Here is an 18,556-nt window from a genome sequence, read left to right on the forward strand (position 1 = left end):
ATAGGTTAGGCACAGGAGACAAAGTAGTAAATGACTATAGCAATATACTGTTTGATAAACCCAAAGACTCCAGCTTCCAGGATAGGAACTCAGTATTTGACAAAAACTGCTGGAAAAACTGGAAGAGAGTATGGCAGAAACTAGGCATAGACCAACATCTTACACCTTATACTAAAATAAGGTCAAAATGGGTACAAGTTTTAGACATAAAGGGTGATACCATCGATAAAGTAGGAGAGGAAGGAATAGTTTACCTCTCAGATCTATGGAGAGGAAAACAATTTATGTCCAAAGAAGAGATAGAGAATATTATGGAATGCAAGATGGATGACTTTGATGACATTAAATTAATAAGGGTTTTTTTGTTTGTTTTTTGTTTTGTTTGTTTGTTTTGTTTGTTTTATTTTTACAAACAGAAGCAATGCAACCAAAATTAGAAGGGAGACAGAAAGCTGGGAAACAATTTTTACAGCCAGTATTTCTGATAAAGGTCTCATTTCTTTTTTTTTTTTTTTTTTTTAGTGAGGCAATTGGGGTTAAGTGACTTGCCCAGGGTCACACAGCTAGTAAGTATAAGTGTCTGAGGCCGGATTTGAACTCAGGTACTCCTGATTCCAGGGCCGGTGCTCTATCCACTGTGCCACCTAGCTGCCCCCAAAGGTCTCATTTCTAAAATACATAGGGAACTAAATCAAATTTATAAGAATGTAAGTCATTCCCCAATTAAGAAATGGTCAAAGATATGAACAGGCAGTTCCCTGATGAACAAGTCAAACTATCTATTGCCACATGTAAAAATGCTCTAAATCACTATTGATTGGAGAAATGAAAATTAAAACAACTTTGAGGTACCACCTCACACCTATCATATTGGCTAATATGACAAAAAAGAAAAATAATAAATGTTGGAGAAGCTGTGGAAAAATTGGAACACTAATGCATTATTGGTGGAGCTGTGAACTGATCCAACCATTCTGGAGAGCAATTTGGAACTATGCCCAAAGCGCTATAGGACTGTACATACCCTTTGACCCAGTGGGACCACTGCTAGGTCTGTATCCCAAAGAGATCATAGAGAAGGGAAAAAGGACCCACATATACAAAAATATTTATAGCAGCTCTCTTTGTTGTGGCAAAGAATTGGAAATTGAGGGGTTGCCTATTAATTGGGGAATGGCTAAACAAGTTGTGGTATGTGAATGTAATGGAATACTATTGTGCTATGAGAAACGATGAGCAGGAGGAATTCAGAAAAACCTGGAAGGACTTACATGAACTGATGCTGGCTGAGAGGAGCAGAACCAGGAGAACATTGTACATGGTGACAGCAAAATTGTGTGATGAACAGTGGTGATAGACTTGGCTCTTCTCAGCAGTGCAGTGATCCAAAACAGTTTCAAAGAACTCATGACAGAAAATGTTCTCAACATTTAGAAAAAAGAACTGTGGATTATGAATGCAGATTGAATCATACTGTTTCTACTTTTGGACTGTTTTTTCTCCTTCTTTTGTGAGGTTTTTCCCTTGTGCTCTGATTCTTCTTTCACAATATGACTAATGCAGAAATATGTTTAATGTGATTGTACATATATAAACTATAACAGATTGATTTCTGTCTTGGGGAGGAGGGAGGGAAGAGAGGGAAGGGAGGGATGGAGAAAAATTTGGAACTAAAATTCTATGAAAACAAATGTTGAAAACTATCCTTACATGTAAATGGAAAATAATAAAATACTTTTATTTTTAAAAAATGTGAGTTGTCCACTGTTTTTTTGTCTGGAGAGCTAGTTGTTAAGTATATATCAAGACAGCCCTGCTCATTAGTATAAACTGCTCCTCACCTGGTGTTACTGGGTCAGGGAGTGTTTGCTGTGGTCAGGCTTATGTTTGAATTTTACTGAGGTGACTGCTCTGGCTTAAACCAACGCACTGGGAGCAAAGCTTGGTTCATGCTGCGGCATTTATGCTTCCCCATGAATATAATCAGATGCTACGGTCTGTCTTCCTTCCTTGACCTCAACATGATTCTATTGAGTGGCTTATTTTAATTTTAAGTGATCTAATTTTCATCCATAAATGCCAAACACACAGCAGTCAGTTCATTTTGTATAATCTGCCATCACCAAGAATTGGTTCCTTTGTTTTTCTCTTCTATTTCTATTAAACTGTCTGTCATGAATAGTTTGGACAGCCTCTTGGGGTCAGAGAGATTTAGAAACTAGTCTCAGAGATAAAATTTTGTCTTTGAAAACAAGAGCCTGAATCTAGTAAATAAATTTGCTGTTGATTTAATAGCTATCATATCAAATCCAAATTACTATGATATACCTATATAATACATGTACATACACATGATAAATATGTATTTAATATATTTATTTCCCTTTTTAATTTAATATTATTCAGGAAAGAAAAAGTACTTCTGTGCTAAATGGCACAATAGGATAAAGAAATGAACCTGGAGTCAGGAAGACAGTCAAGTTCAAATTCAGTATCAGATACTTCCTAGCTGTGTGACCCTGGGTAAATCAATTACAGTCTGTCTCAGTTTCCTCAACTGGAAAATGGGCATAATAATAGCACCTACCTCCCAGGGTTGTTGTGAAAATCAAATAATATAATAATTGTCAAGTTCTTAGCACAGTGTCCAGAACATAGTAGGCACTTAATAAATGTTTTTACCCTCCCTTCTCCCCCTCCACCTTTTCAAAGCATGCAAGAATTCTTCATCAGTGTGGGTACTCATTATGCTGATGCAGTCTACATTTTCTCTTGCCTTTAACAGAAATGCAATGAGGGGTAAGTGACTTGCCCAGAGTCACACAGCTAGTAAGTGTCAAGGGGCTGAGGTTGGATTTGAACTCAGGTCCCGCTGTATCCAGGGCCAGTGCTTTATCCACTGCACCACCTAGATGTCCCCTAATATCTTAATTCTTGAGGCTAGAGTTATCGGGTGTATTGGCTAGTATGGCCCACAATACTTAAGTAGAGCCCGATCCAGATAAAAGTATAGTTCCCATCTGATTTTTAATGTGTTAATATATTCATAAAAGAGAAATATATAAATGTGTAGTTTTCTAAGTCAATACATGACTTCCAGAGATACTTATGTGTGTTTTAGTGAATTTAACACCACTGCTCTCAACAACTCTCTGACTATAAATTGCAGAGAAGGTGATAACCTGCATTGGTAAACACATTTTCTCACCCATAAATTCCTTACACTAATAATAACATGGGTTTAGTCCCTGTCTTCTAATCTAGACTGAGCTCAGGGAACTATTTCTATATTTATCTAGGGCAGCAACATGTTTCAATTCTAATTTCATATTAAACAATACAAAATAAGTTTCCCAATTTGGTGTCTGTTGTTGTTATGTGTTGTTGTTATTTTTTAGTTGTGTCCAACTCTTCAAGACCTCATTTGAAGTTTTCTTGACAAAGATACTGGGGTAGTTTGCCATTTCCTTTTCTAGCTCATTTTAGATGAAAAAGCCCTGCCATCACACATTTTGGGAAGCAGACTTACAAAATTTCCACCTGAATATTCAATAGGCAAAAACCACAGTGTTACTCCAAGGACTGGGCTAGTCTCATTGGCCAGTCTCCCCATTACCCTCCTTCTGGAAATCAGAAAAAAAATGTTTATTATTTTCCAGTCTTCTACCACTTTTTCTACTGTATAGTTACTCAGGAAACAACAAAACCAGTTCTACAATCTATGAAATCACATCTACAAGTTTATTCAATATCATTATGTTTTCCCCCCAAACGTTTACCTCGTCCCAACTTCTCTATCACTATCAAGGAGACCACCACCCTCCCAGTCATTCAATCTAGCTCCCTTGTTGGCCCCTCACTTGCACTTACCCCACATATCCAATCTGTTACAAGCTTTTTACTTTTATAACACCTTTCCCTTATGTCCCCTTCTCTACAAACACACAATCATCTCCCTGTTACCATCTCCTTTCCTATCTTGAGATTCCATTCTGTGCTTTTTCTATTCAGGATATTATTCTCTTTGATAGAGAAGGTACAAGAAAACATGAATTAACCATCTGCCACCATCATAGGCCCTGTTTTTTATTCTTTCAGGTCTGAATACATTTAATATATTTTAAAGTCCTTTTTCTTATTTTTGAATGCCTAATCTTATCCTGGGTTTTAGCCTTCCTGCTACTTACTATTTGTACAGTTCTCTGCTACTGTTGTATTTGTCCTTGGTAATGTGTCCTACATTCCATCTTTTACACATGATCTTTTCAAATCTGAGCTCATTAGCGAGTTCCCTGTGCACCTAATCTCCAGATCTCTCCCTCTGTTCCTCCTCATTAGGATCATTTGCAATTGTTGACATTATATTTGTGAGATGCTGCTGTACGTCTTGAGCTTCTGTCCCATTTAGAGTCTTTGCCTACTTGCTTATACCTATAATAATACAGTCATCCTTGGTAAGGAAGACAAATCCTTGTCTCATGGTGAGTACTCAATGTGTAGCACAGACCCAGAGCATCACTAAGACAGCTAGTTCCTTCACTACCCACACTTCTTGGGGTGTCAAATGGAGCTACTGTCTTTTGTGTGACCTCCTGCGAGCAGAGGTTAAGCTTTCCACTGCGTTTCTAGTTGCATGATGGGATGGATGGAAAGCAGGAGTGAGAGTGTCCTGGGAAGGCTGCCTTCAAACAAACCTCTTTGTTCCCTTCTTGCTCTCTGCTTAGGGATTATTCTTATGCGTAGGTGTTTACATTAAGAGTTAATCTCACCTGACTAGGCATCAAACCAATCTCCCTATGCAATCCATGAATTTACAGAGACCCATGACCAGAATATTAGAAAAATATCTCCTTCAGCCTCTTTTTGTCTCTTTTGTTTTTGCTCTTTGAATGCTGTGGGGCTTCTGATTATTATTCTATACAGCTGAGTATATAATCCCTTATTAATTCTTTCCAAATCTATCATCCAATATCTAACATCCTTCACTGTCAGGAAATCAGTTCTTATACTAACTCCAGTCAGTCACAGAGTCAGTCATCGAGCATTTATCAATGGAATGTGCAGACAGGAACAGTTTGTTCCAATGGCCATGAAGGCAGCTGAAGCAGGTGCTTAGAGCTTGGTCAGACACTGCACTCTGGGCCATTGCCTAAACCACTGGACTCTGGAAGAGAGAGTGAGGCTGGAGACTTTGTGTAATTCTTTTTTTGTTTTAGTTTTTGTTTCAGTTTTGCAGGGCAATGAGGGTTAAGTGACTTACCCAGGGTCACATAGCTAGTAAGCATCAAGTGTCTGAAGTCGGATTTGAACTCAGGCCATCCTGAATCGAGGGCTGATGCTTTATCCACTGTGCCACCTAGCTGCCCGACTTTATGTAATTCTTAAACCCAATTCTCCCACAAATCAAGACATGTCACTCATCCTCTTTAAAACCATCAATGAGGATGAACAACAGCAGCAACGGTTCATTTTATGTGCCAGGCACTGTTAAATGTATGTTACAAAGAAAGTAGAACATAACATGTTGTGTCTTCCCTCGAGGAGCCTAAATTGTAAATAACTAGGTACATACAAGATATATACAGTGTAAATGCGAGGAGATATCAGAGAGAAAGGCAGTGAGGAGTGGAGCCAGGGATCAGGATAGGCCTCCTGCAGAAGGTGGTATTTGAGCTGTGTGTTGAAGGAAGCCAGAGGAGGCAGGAGGTGGAGGTGAGGAGGGAGAACTTTCCAGGGAAGAGAATAAAGGCAGTGAGTGAGAGTGAGAGTGGGGCTATTGTGTGCAAGGGCTAGAAAGAAGGCCCATGCTCCTGGAATACACAGAAGGGAGTAAAGTTCAAGATGACAGAGATTGGGAGAGGCCAAACTGTGACATGCCAAACAAATAATTTGATATTGGATTTCGGAAGTCATAAGGAACCACTGGAGTTTATTATTAGGGTGGAGGGGGGTGGATAACATGGTGAGACCTGCATTTTTGCAAGATCACTTTGGCAGCTGAGTGCCAAACGATGGATTGAAGTGGGAAGAGACTTGAGGCAGAAACAGGATCACTATTGCAATAGTCCAGGTATGAAATAAATGATGGCCTGCACCAGGGTGTCAGTTATGTGCATGAAGAGAAGGGGACATATAGGAGACATGATATGAAAGTAAAGACTAAGCAAAAGATAGAATACGTGGGATGACTGTAAGTGAGGAGTCAGTGACTGGGAGGATGCTCCCCATAATAGAAGTGAAGGTTGGGGGCAGCTAGGTGGCCCACTGGATAAAGCACTGGCCCTGGATTCAGGAGGATCTGAGTTCAGGTCTGGCCTCAGCCACTTCACACTTACTAGCTGTATGACCTTGGACAAGTCACTTAAATCTCATTGCCCCACACTCCCCCAAAAATAGAAGTGAAGGTTTTGGGGGAAAGAAGAGTTCTTCCCCCCACTTTATACATTGAGTTTGAGATATCTATGAGACATTCAATCCTTTATGCTTTGTTTTAATCTTATTTGCTTACTTTTTTTCCTTACCAGAAATGTAGGACAAGTGACTTTTTTTTCCATGATGGAAGAAGTTTCTATAAGTAAAGATGATTGTTAAATCACCAGAGTCAATCCTCTTTTATCTATCTGGCTCTTTTATTTTCCCATCTTGAAATCTTATTTGTGGCTCACCAAGTCTTCTCACGGTATTTAGACCTGGAAAGAACCTCAGAGAATGGGATAAAAAGCTTTTTGAGGGCAGGTATTATTTTTCTTTTTGCTTGTATTTGTATCCCTGGTGCTTAGTACAGTGTCTGGCATGCAGTAAATGATTAATAAATGTTTTCTGCCTTGCTTTGGTTTGTAGCCCTCCACCAAAATAGAATTTGCATGTTTCAGACATGTAAGTCTTAGAAGTACTTCCAGTCAACTAGTGGGCATGAATGATGCCCCATCTAAGTAGGAAGTGACCTGACTAAGAGAAGAAGGAAGAAATTTGATTTGACCAAGGTCACATACATGAAAGAAACAGAGCCAGCATTAAAATCTAGGTCCTTTGACATTTAGTACTGTTCCCACTCTGCCACCCTGTCTCCCATCCCATTTTAACCATGGAGTCCAGAAATTGAACTGAGTACCAAGTTAGAATAGGGTTTTGTGTAATGGGAGAATTACCTTACATTTCCTTAATATTGTGTGTCTATCCCTACATTCCAAAATCAAGCTTGATTTTTTAAAACTATATTGGTATTAATGGTGCTGCCTCCGAGTAAATTAGTTATTTATGATGATGATGATGATGGGGTGTGTGTGTGTGTTTCTGTGTGTGTGCCCCTGAGTTCTTAGGGTAGGGGGTTGGGAGAAAAGTGAGAAGGAATGAGAAATAACCACACATTTGCAATGGGATTATTTATTTACATTTATTCTTCGGGATGGAATTCAGTTGAATTTCCCTAATGACATTCTCAGATAATCATTATAAATTATGCCTCTAAGGATTTTAAAGTAAAATCTTGGGAAACCCTATTACTCATTCTCTAATTGTGTGAAAATATATCCATCTAAATAAAAGGTCGAGTCATTTAATTTCTGTCTGCCTCAGTTTCCCTAATTGTAAAATGGTAATACTAACCCACTATGCAGGGTTGTTGTAATGATCAAGTGCTATTACAAATGATATTTGTAAAGCATTTTTCACAGTACTTGATACATAGTTCGTGCTTGGTAAATACTTATTTCCCACTGCCACCTTCCTTATTATGCCCATTTTACAGATTTGGGAAAAACAAACAAAGGTCTTCTTGATTCAAGGTCCAACACTCTATCCACTATACCACCCAGCTGCCTCTATGATTGTATGATCTTATGACTTCAAGTCTGTTGCTACCATGAAATGCTGACGGAATCGAATAGTTATATTTGTTCAGCAATAGTGGATGTAGAAAAAAATCTTGGAGTTTCACTAATACTGAGTAGTTTGGTATATAAGAGGGTATATTTTAGTTCTCTAGCTTAGGATAAATGTATACTGCGCACCTATCATCTGTCTCCTTTTTTTTTCTCATGAGCGAGACACATTGAAAGGGGAGGGTGGAAGTGTGGGTGTCAGGAAAGATCTGGCAGAAAATAGTCTTTAAATTGTCACTTAGGCATGGGTGAAAATAACCCACTTGTTCTTTTGTGTTTGACTATACACTGTAATAGATAATGAGCAAATATTTTGTTTTAAGTACTTGACAGAAAGAATGAGGAAAGGAAAATGGGACCATGTTCTCAATTTTGAGAAAAGTTCTTAAATTTTCTTAAAATAAAAATAGTATAACCACAACATGATGTGAGAGACTAAAATGCTGCTTTTCATAGGGCAAATGGAATAAGCTAGGTACCCAAGGGAGGTTACCATGATTCATGGATGTATTTGCCATCTCTGCTAAATGTCCTGGGAGGGTAATACTTGCAGAAGACATCTGTATCCACTGCCCTCACCCCCCCACCCCCGCCCTTTCTCTAGAAGCCCTGCAACTCTAATGTGTCCAGTAGACAAAGGGGAGCATTTTGTTGTTATTCGGTTGTGTCTGACTCTTGGTGACCCCATTTGGAGTTTTCTTGGCAAAGATAATGGAGTGCTTTGTTATTTCCTTCTCCAGCTCATTTTACAGATGAGGAAACTGAGGCAAACAAGGTTAAGTGACTTGCCCAGGGTCACACAGCTAAGAAGTATCTGAGAACAGACTTGAACTCAGGAAGATGAGTTTTCCTGACTCCAAGCCCAGCATTCTATCCATTTTGCAACCTTCTAGCTACCCCAGTGGGGGTGGTGGTGGTACAGTAACAGAATAATAAAGAAATTTTCTCCTACATGCCAAGGATCATAGAATTCAGACTTTTAGAAAAAGAGGGGAATGCATTTTCCTATAGTTCTGCTTAATAACTTCAAAACAGTGATAACAAAGACAAGTGAAGTAAAGGAATAATTAAAAGAGAAAAAGAAAAGATACGATTGATAAATAAACTCTGGAAAAAATTAAAGACATAAAACAGCAAGGCTGCATTATGAGACTTTGCTGTGAAGTTTACTGCACATCAGGACCCAAACCCAGCTATGTCTGGCTGTACTAATGGAGCCTGGAAACACACCCAGTTCTTTAACCTTTAACAATCACTAGGTGGAAAAGTAAACACCACCTGGACAGGGTTGAATTGCAGCTGAGTTCTTTTCTTCGCAAGCTTTTATCTTGGAATGTTCCCTAGAGCACTGAGACATTTAGTGACTTGCCTAGAGGTCCACAACCAATATATGTTGGAGGCAGTTCTTGAACCCAGGTTCTCCTGGCATCAAAGCTGGCTTTTTATCCTTTGTGCCTTTACTTCAAAGAAATACTAATTAAATTATGGGAATGCCTAGATTGGTAGCATAGTACAGTAGAAAAAAAAATCTTGACTGCAATCAGAACAGTTCAAATTATACAATTTTTACTACCTGTGTGACATTGGGTTAGTCACATAAACTTTCCTATTCTGTTTCCTCATCTGTAAAAACAAAAGGCAGGGCCAGCTAGGTGGCCCAGTGAATAAAACACTGGCCCTGTATTCAGGAGGACCTGAGTTCAAATCTGGCCTCAGACACTTGACACTTACTAGCTGTGTGACCCTGGGCAAGTCACTTAACCCTCATTGCCCTGCAAAAAACCAAAACCAAAAACCAAAAACAAAACGAAGGGGTTAGACCCCATATCTTAAGTCCTTTCAAGCTATCCAGCACATATTAAGCACTTAATAAATGCTTCTTGACATGACAATCACAAGATTATAATTTTGGGGATCTTAATATTATCGGATGCCAAATCTAAGAGAAAAATAAGCAGGAAATTTAAAAAGAATCTTAATGGTTAGAAAATATAGATATGATAGAGTTTTGAATATTATTAATTGTGAATTTTAATTATTTTAACTTTTAAAATATTTATTTAATTTTATAATTATTTAACTTTTAAAAATTAATGTTAAAACATACATACATAAATATGTATGCGCATACATATATACACACATACACACACATACCTACACTGCATGCTGTCATGGTAGTTTTCCAATACATCCTAGGAATTGAAAAATAATTCTTTGTTGAAATGCATTATGAAAATAGTGAATCAATATATTTTATGCTGCTTAATGTCTGAAGCATGTATGCCTGAGAGGATGTGTCACCAAGGTTACAGAGAAAACTGAATTATAAAAGCACAGAGAACTTCCTCCTTTCTGATTGGAGATGGCCTTTCTACCTTCTTACACATGCATGTCCTTGTTTTTGCATCCTGGCCCCCACCCAGCTCTGTTACTGTGTTTGCTGATTTGCTGGGGACTAGAATATTAAAGAATCAAAGTCATAAAAGCATAGTTAATAAAGATGGGGAGTTGCCACAAAAGCTCTTCATGGATACCAGCCAGACAATCCACTCTGTTGCCGTGGGCTTGGCAAACAGGATCTTTGTAAAGGCCTTTCTCAAGGTCTATCAGGGTACCTGGTAGCCAAGTTCCTGTCCTCTTGGACCTCCCTTCATATTGATCTTGAGGGCAGGGAAGCTTAGTCTGTCATGGCCCTCGTAAGCTTATGTGAGGAAGTGAGAATTCTGCCATATGTAGAGGTGCTTCAGAATCTTCTCTTTCGGATTCTGTTTTCTTTATACCCTGGCTATTAGCATTATCATCAGTCAGATCAGTAGCTGACCTAAAGTCAGAGAATCCTGTAGGCCTTAGTGGACCATTCCCCAAGCAGAAGGGCCCCGTGACCCATATCAGCAGCCATGCTCATCTGTGTTGGTATGAGACCAAATGTCAATTGACTGACACCCTAAAATTTTATCCCAATAGCTCCAGTGTTAGATATGTAAATTTTGAGTGAGGAGCTGTTACTCTTTTCAGGTCTTAACACTAATTTATCACAAAATGTCCCATTTAGAAAACATTTGTTCCTAGAACACCAGTGCAGTCCAGGCATACCCTGTTTGTCTAAGATGGTGCCTATCATGTCCCTTGCCACATGAGTGGGGTAGCCTCCTTTGATTGGCTCCTTGTGTCTTTAAAACCAGGGCCAGTGAGCTGCTTGCTATCTTTTCAGCTGCTCCATTTTTTTGCCCCTCTATATACAGAGCTTGGATGAGAGCAGAGTGGACTACCCCTACTCTCCCTCTTTTGCCTGGCTCAGAGAAATGGGCCTGGGGGTGTTTGTGTCTTTTCAGTATTCAGGTTCTGGGGTCAATCTTTATGGACCCTGGAGCCAGGAATGTAGGCCGGGATGTACAGTCAGCCTGGCAGGGAAACCTTGACTTAGGCCCGAAGCCCAGAGTTGAACTTGGAACTGAGACTGTGTTCTATGGGAACTGAGCTAAGCCATAAACCTCATTACTTTCCCCTCCCCAAAGACCGAGGTGGTGCAAGGCAAGGAAGAGTATTATGCCTCCCATGTGCTAGGAGGAATATGTTTTTGTATTTGTGATTATGCTTTTGAAAGTCAATAGACCTTTGTAAAAGTTCCACATTAAAACTAAATGATGGAAAAAATGGAAGGGACTGAACAGCTTTCTTTTTTCAGGAAGTTTCCTGAATCTCCCAATATACACAGCAGGTTTACAAATATCGATCACATGTTAGCACATAGAGAACTCATCAATAAATACAGAAAGGCAGATTTTATACTTTTTTGGGGGAGGGGGTGAGTCAATTGGGGTTAAGTGACTTGCCCAGGATCACACCGGAAAGGCAGATTTTGAATACTTCTCTTCAAAATAATTCAATAAAAATTGTCAGCAATAAGGAAAATATTAGAGACTAAGTGATGTTGGCCTAAAGAATCAAATGATTCAAATAGCAAATTATAGAAATAATAAATGATTATATTAAGGAAAAAAATAGTGAAACAGTATAACAAACTGTGGGAAGGAGCAGTCCTCTGAGGAAATTCTATTTTCAAATACTGTATCAACAAAAGAGAAAGATAAGGTTAATGAATTGAGTATGTAACTAAAAAAACCCAAACAAACATCCATTAATCAATAATTCTCAAAAAAGCACATAAATTGAAATTGAAAAACAAAAATTATTGAGCTGATAAAATCAAGAGCTGTTTTTAATACAGCAATTAAAAAGACAAAACATTTGATAATTCAAGTGCAGGGAGCTGGAGGATTACAAAAATAAAAAGTGAGAAACATAATTTACATTTAATGGACACAAACTAAAGAAAATTGTAAGAATGTACTACACAAAATTATGTCAGCAAAATGAAAATGTAAAGGCACTATATGAATGTTAAAGATAAAATATAAACATTTTATAGTAGCAAAAAAGACACAGAATTAAAAAAAAACAACCTGATCTCTGGAAGAATGGAACAAGCCATAAATGAACTTCAAAAGAAAAAGCTGCCTGTCTAGATGGATTTTTCAAGTGAATCCCATAATATGTTGAAAGAATATATAACACTTATCCTGTTGGCAAAAATAGGAGTCATTTTGCAATAATAATAGCTAGGTTACTTAAAGAAAACCCAGGAGAATTAATGAAAAACATAATTGAGGCAATTCAGTAAAACAGGAGGTTTTTAAATAAATCCATGGTATATTTACAAGGAAATACAGGATAAAGAGAGACTTTACATTTAATGTATTTACAAAATACATAAAATGCCTAGGAATTAACCTATCAAGACATACTGAGGACTTAAATAAATAAACAAATCTCTCTTTATAGAAATATAGATTTAAATAATTGAATCAATATTTTCTTCTTATGGTTGGACCAAACCAATGTAACAAAAATGATGGTACTACCTAAGTTAATTTATAGATTTAGTGCTATGCTAAACTGCAAAAAAGATTACTTTATAAAACTAGTCAAAATATTAACAGAATTTATTTAGAGGAATAAAATGTTGATAAGAGAAAATGAAAAAAAGTAAGAATGAAAGTGACCTACATAAAATAACAAGATTTTAACTTAGTAAATTTCCAAACCAGTAAGCATCAACACTATTTTAGTACTGCTTAAAATACAGAAAAATAGGTCAGTGGAACATACTCAAGAAGTAAGTTCAATTGTTTCCAGTCATGTCCAACTCTTCATGACCCCATTTGGGTTTATTTTGTGTGTGTGTGTGACAAAGATACCAGAGTGGTTTGCCATTTCTTTCTCCAGCTCCTTTTACAGATAAGGAAAGTGAGGCAAATAGGCCCTTGCCCAGGGTCACACAGCTAGTAAGCTCCTGAGTCCAGATTTGAACTCAGGAAGATAAGTCTTTCTGATTCCCAGGCTTGATGTTTTATCTACTCTGCCACCTAGCTGCCATTTAAGAAGCAAGACCTAATAGCAAATGATCACAGTAGTCCAGTGTACTTTAAACCCAAGAAGGAAAACTAGGAAACAACTCAACAGAAAATAGGTTTAGACCAGCATCTTACACTTTATGTAAATTGCGAACTGATATGACAGCTAAATGTAAAAATTTGCATTGTTAAAAAAAGAGAAAGACATTGCTCTGATTTTTCTCTTATAACATGACTAATGCAGAAATATGTTTAATGTTATTATGTATCTATGTATCTATGTATCAAACCTATATCAGATTACCTGCTGTCTAGGGGAGGGGGAAGGAAGGGGAGGGAGGGAGAAAAATCTGAAATTGGAAAGCTTGTATAAACAAAAGTTGAGAACTATCTTTACATGTAACGCAAAAAAAAATAAAAATACTTTATTACAAATTAAAAAAAAGAGAAAGAAACTAGAAGGTACTACCTTTTAGATCTATGATTGGGGAAGAATTCATAACCAAAAGAAAAAAAAAGGATAGAGGAAGTAACAAACAATATAAACAATTTTACTTTTATAAAATTAAAAAGATATTATTTGTATAAAATCCATGCAGATAAAAAAGGAGAAGTTATCAAGTAGGGAAATCATTTTATCCAACAGCTCTAACAAAAGTTTGGTATCCAAGATTTATAGGAATTTGACTCCAAAATATAAGAACAGAGTCATTTCCCCAATATATGGGGGCAAAGGATATGAATAAAGTTTTAATGTTACCTATAAATAGCTTGATGGAAAATGCTTCACTAAATGCAAGTTCAAATTACTCTGTTCTTATCCATCATATTCATTAAATTAACAAAGGTGATGAAAGATTATAAATAAAACAAATACTAGACAGGATGTGGAAAGTCAGGCAAACAAATATACTGTTGGTGAAGCTGCAAACTGATACAACTGTTTTGTAAAACAATTTGGAATTAGGTGAGAAAAATTATTGTTTATACCTTTTTGTTCAGTTGATTCCACTATTAGTCATATACCTCAAACAGGAAAATGACAAAAAGAAAGGTGATATAGGTATATCATATATACACGTACACATATTTACAAATAGACACACAAACATATACATATACACACATAACAGCACTATTAGTAAAAAATTGGATGTATAGTAGTGGGTATTCACTTATTGGACAAAGGCTAAATAAAATGTAGTATATGAATAAAATGCTATATCACATCATTCTGATAATATGAGGAATATGAGGAATTCAGAGAAATATTTGTGGGGATTGAAGCATACATGGGAATAGGCCCCTAGGCATGCCCAGGAAATGTGTACCAGGGTTCCCTTAGAAATTTCCAGGGACCTTCAATAAACTTCAGTGGCTTCCTATTAATTCCAGGATCAAATACAAAATGAACTGTTTGGCATTCAAAGCCCTTCATAACTTAGTCCCCTCCTACGTTTCTAGTCTTCTTACATTTTACTCCTTGATATATACTCTTCAATCCAGTGACCCTGGCTTCCTGGCTGTTCCACAAACAAGACACTGCATTTCTCAGCTCTAGACTTTTTTTCTCTGGCTGTTCCCCATGCCTGGAATGCTCCCCCTCTTCCACTCTACCTGCTGACCTTTCTGGCTTCATTTACATCCCAATTAAAATGCCATCTTGTGCAGGAAGCCTTCCCCACCTCCTCTTCACTCCAGTGCCTTCCCTCTTTTAATTATCTCCTTTTTAATCCTGTACATAGCTCGCTGTGTATGTATGTTTCCATGTCTCTCCCACTAGACTGTAAGTTCTTTGAGGGCTAGGACTGTCTTTTGCCTCTTTTTATATGATCAGTGCTTGACACAGTGCCTGGTATACAGTAGGTACTTAATAAATGCTTATTGATTGATTGACTACAAGGACATACATGATTTAATATTGAAGGGCTTATAATTTGAGATGATAAAATATTGATGACTGACTCTTTAAAAAGGAATGACCCACCCTTAGCTGCTGCTTTCTCTTCTGACTGCACATCATGTCAGGATCATATTGATTTTTTCCTTGTGGCCAGTGGTGGTGAAATGGGGTTGGGGGATTGATATTGTGATAAGTACTAGGGACACAAAGACAAAAAAAAGCAAAGTAGTCTCTGCTCTCAAGGAATTTAAGTTCTTCTAGGGCAAGGTTCTTAACCTGAGAGCCATAAACTTTTTTTTTCATATTTTGATAACTGTATTTTAATATAATTGGTTTCCTTTTACAATCCTTTATATTTCATTTTATGCCTTTAAAAATGTTACTCTGGGGGGCAGCTAGGTGGCGCAGTGGATAAAACACCATCCCTGGATTCAGGAGTACCTGAGTTCAAATCCGGCCTCAGACACTTGACACTTACTAGCTATGTGACCCTGGGCAAGTCATTTAACCCCCATTGCCCCACAAAACAAAACAAAACAAAACAAAAAAATGTTGCTCTGAGGAGGGCTTCCTAGGTTTCCCCAGACTGTGAAAGAGGTCCCTGACACACGCAAAAAAAAAAAAAAATTAACACAGCTCTGTTAGATAAAAATGATGGAGGGTATGGTATCAGAGAAATTTGGGAAGATTTGTATGGACTGACACAGAATGAAGTGAACATATGCAGGAAAACAATTTATATAATAGCAACAACTTTGTAAAGAAAACAACTTTTGGAAGATTTAAAGAATTCTGATCAACCCAATGACCAACCACAATTCCAGAGAACTCATGATGAAGCACGCTACCCATCTTATGAAACAGGTGGTGGACACTGGATGCAGATCAGGACATATATGTATTTTGGACTTGAACAATCTGAGAATTTGTTTTGTTGACTATATATATTTGTTACAAGAGTTTTCTGCCTGACACGTAATAGGGGATTAATAAATGTTTTTGATTGATTGATTGATTGAAGGATGTAATGTTCCAGATAAGAAAATACTGGACATAAACATAGTAATTACAATGTGTTGATGATGAGAAACTAAGAAGTTGGGAAATCAGGAAAGGACACTCAAAGGAGATGGTAGTTGTAATGAGCCTTGAAGGGAGCTATAAAAATAATAATAAAATACAAAAATTAAAAAATGGCCATCCATTTGGCAAACATGTGGAGGATAAATTGAAAAGGCTGCATGAACTATTGTAGGCAAAGAAAGCAGAATCTGGAGAATGATATGCAGTGGTGTGTGAGTTATTTGAGACAAGCAATAATCTCAGTATGGTTTCATTTTGCAACTACAATGTTCAAGTGTGTGTGTGTGTTTCTACTGAGAGTAAGCGACTCAGAATATCTAACCTTGAGCACATTGAACTGGGGTCCTCATCTTCACTTAACTTTGTCAGTCGACAGCTTTAGGTTTTTGGCTGCTACATCTCACTGCTAACACATTGAACTTTAATTCATTTAAAACCCCACATCTTTTTCAGACTAATTGCCATCTAACCATGCCTGCCCCATTTTGTATTTGTAAAGGTGACTTTTTGAAACTAAGTAAAAGACCTAATTTATTTCTAATGAATTTCATTTTATTAGATTTAACCCTGTGTACTAGCCTGTAAAGTTCTTTTGGGATCCTCCATCTGCCATGTAGTGTATTGTTCTGCCTTCCGCTCAGCCACTTCCCAATCCATTTAGTCATTCTATTATCTATTCTACATCTTGCCATCTTTTCCATGACTATATAAGAGATGCCTTATTAAATGCTTAGCTAAAGCACAGGTAAATGATGTGTACATAATTATCCTAATTTATGAGTTTAGTAATCATCTCAAAAAACAAAATAGAGGTTGTCTAGCATGACCTGCTCTTATTGAAGCCGTGCTGTCTCTCTGTAATAGTCTATTACTTTTTTAGGTGTCCCACTTTAATGATCCTTCCTAGAATTTTCTCAGAAACCTGAAGACTTTACACACACAGACACAGACACACCAACAGACAGATAGACAGACAGACACAAACACACACTTTTAAATTGGGGTAACATTTACCCTTTTCTTGTGCTGTAGTACCTCTCCAATTCTTTACAATCTTTCAAGTGGCATATATAATGGTTTATCAGTCACATTATCCAGTTCCTTCAGAACCATATGGACAACATGACTTGATTTCATCAAACTTGGAGCTCTCTTAGTATCTCATTACTTGCCTTGGACATTAACTCCCTGTTGGACACTTCTGTTCCATCTTTTCCAGAACAAAATCAAATGCCATTCAATCTCAGCAGAGAAAACAGAAGCAAATGAGAGTTGAGGGGCTCTCTTTCAAGAGGGCCTACCTGTTGGGAATATTGTAGAGTTTGTGTTGTTCTAAGATATTCCAACTCTCAGATTCTATAATTCTGTGCCTACAAACAACATCTCAACTCCTCATCTTGTGCTATTCTCTCTGAGAAAGATCTCTCATGTAGGAATTTTTACAAGAGCACCTAATGAAGTATCAACTGTGCATGAAAAAGCAACAAAAGTTTGTTTCCATATTTCACTCAGACTTTCCCATGAGGCGACTATAGAAAGACTAAAGGAGTTGTCACTCTAAATTCACCTGTTTATAATGTGGGAAATTCTTAACACACGTCCACACTGCTTAAACTCTGATTTCCAGGTAAGGGTCCATTTAGATAGGGATTGAGAGAATTTTCATGTAGCAGATGTTGGAATATGGTACCTGTGAGACACATTTGAGTGTGCCTCGTGTTCCACAGTTACAAAGAAAACAGCAGCTGACCTAGGTTAGGGTGTATTAGTTTCCCATTAGCCAGCTCGCAACATTCTTAATCTGGCACTCTGTTGCTTGGCAGTAAGTAAAGAGAGTAATCTCTCTGTCTGCCACTTTTCCCTGAACTCATTATGTGAGAAAGATTATAATTCACCCTCTGTCCAAAGACAGGGGAACAGACATGCTGAGAGCAGGTTCTGGGAAAGTCATAATGAATATCTTCGTCACAAGATCCATGTAGAAGACTCCCTTCAGTACCTTGTAAATCCCAAAAGCAGCCCTTGGGGGAGAATATCTCTCTCAGGATAGAAGCCTGAGCTTATGAGGCCATGAGGAGAGCTATTTTAGTCTTTTGGTCCCCCAACACAAACTTTACTACCAGTGATGTGTCGATCAAATGCATTATGAGTTAATTGGCCCCACAAAGTCTCTAGAGTGTTCACAGATAAATAATCACCAGAAGCACTGCCATCTTTGAATTGTATATAACATTTTCAAATCACATCAATATTATTTCCTATTCTCTTTTCTT

The sequence above is a fragment of the Dromiciops gliroides genome, chromosome 1 (assembly GCF_019393635.1).
Source record: "Dromiciops gliroides isolate mDroGli1 chromosome 1, mDroGli1.pri, whole genome shotgun sequence".
NCBI classification, from domain to species: domain Eukaryota; kingdom Metazoa; phylum Chordata; class Mammalia; order Microbiotheria; family Microbiotheriidae; genus Dromiciops; species Dromiciops gliroides.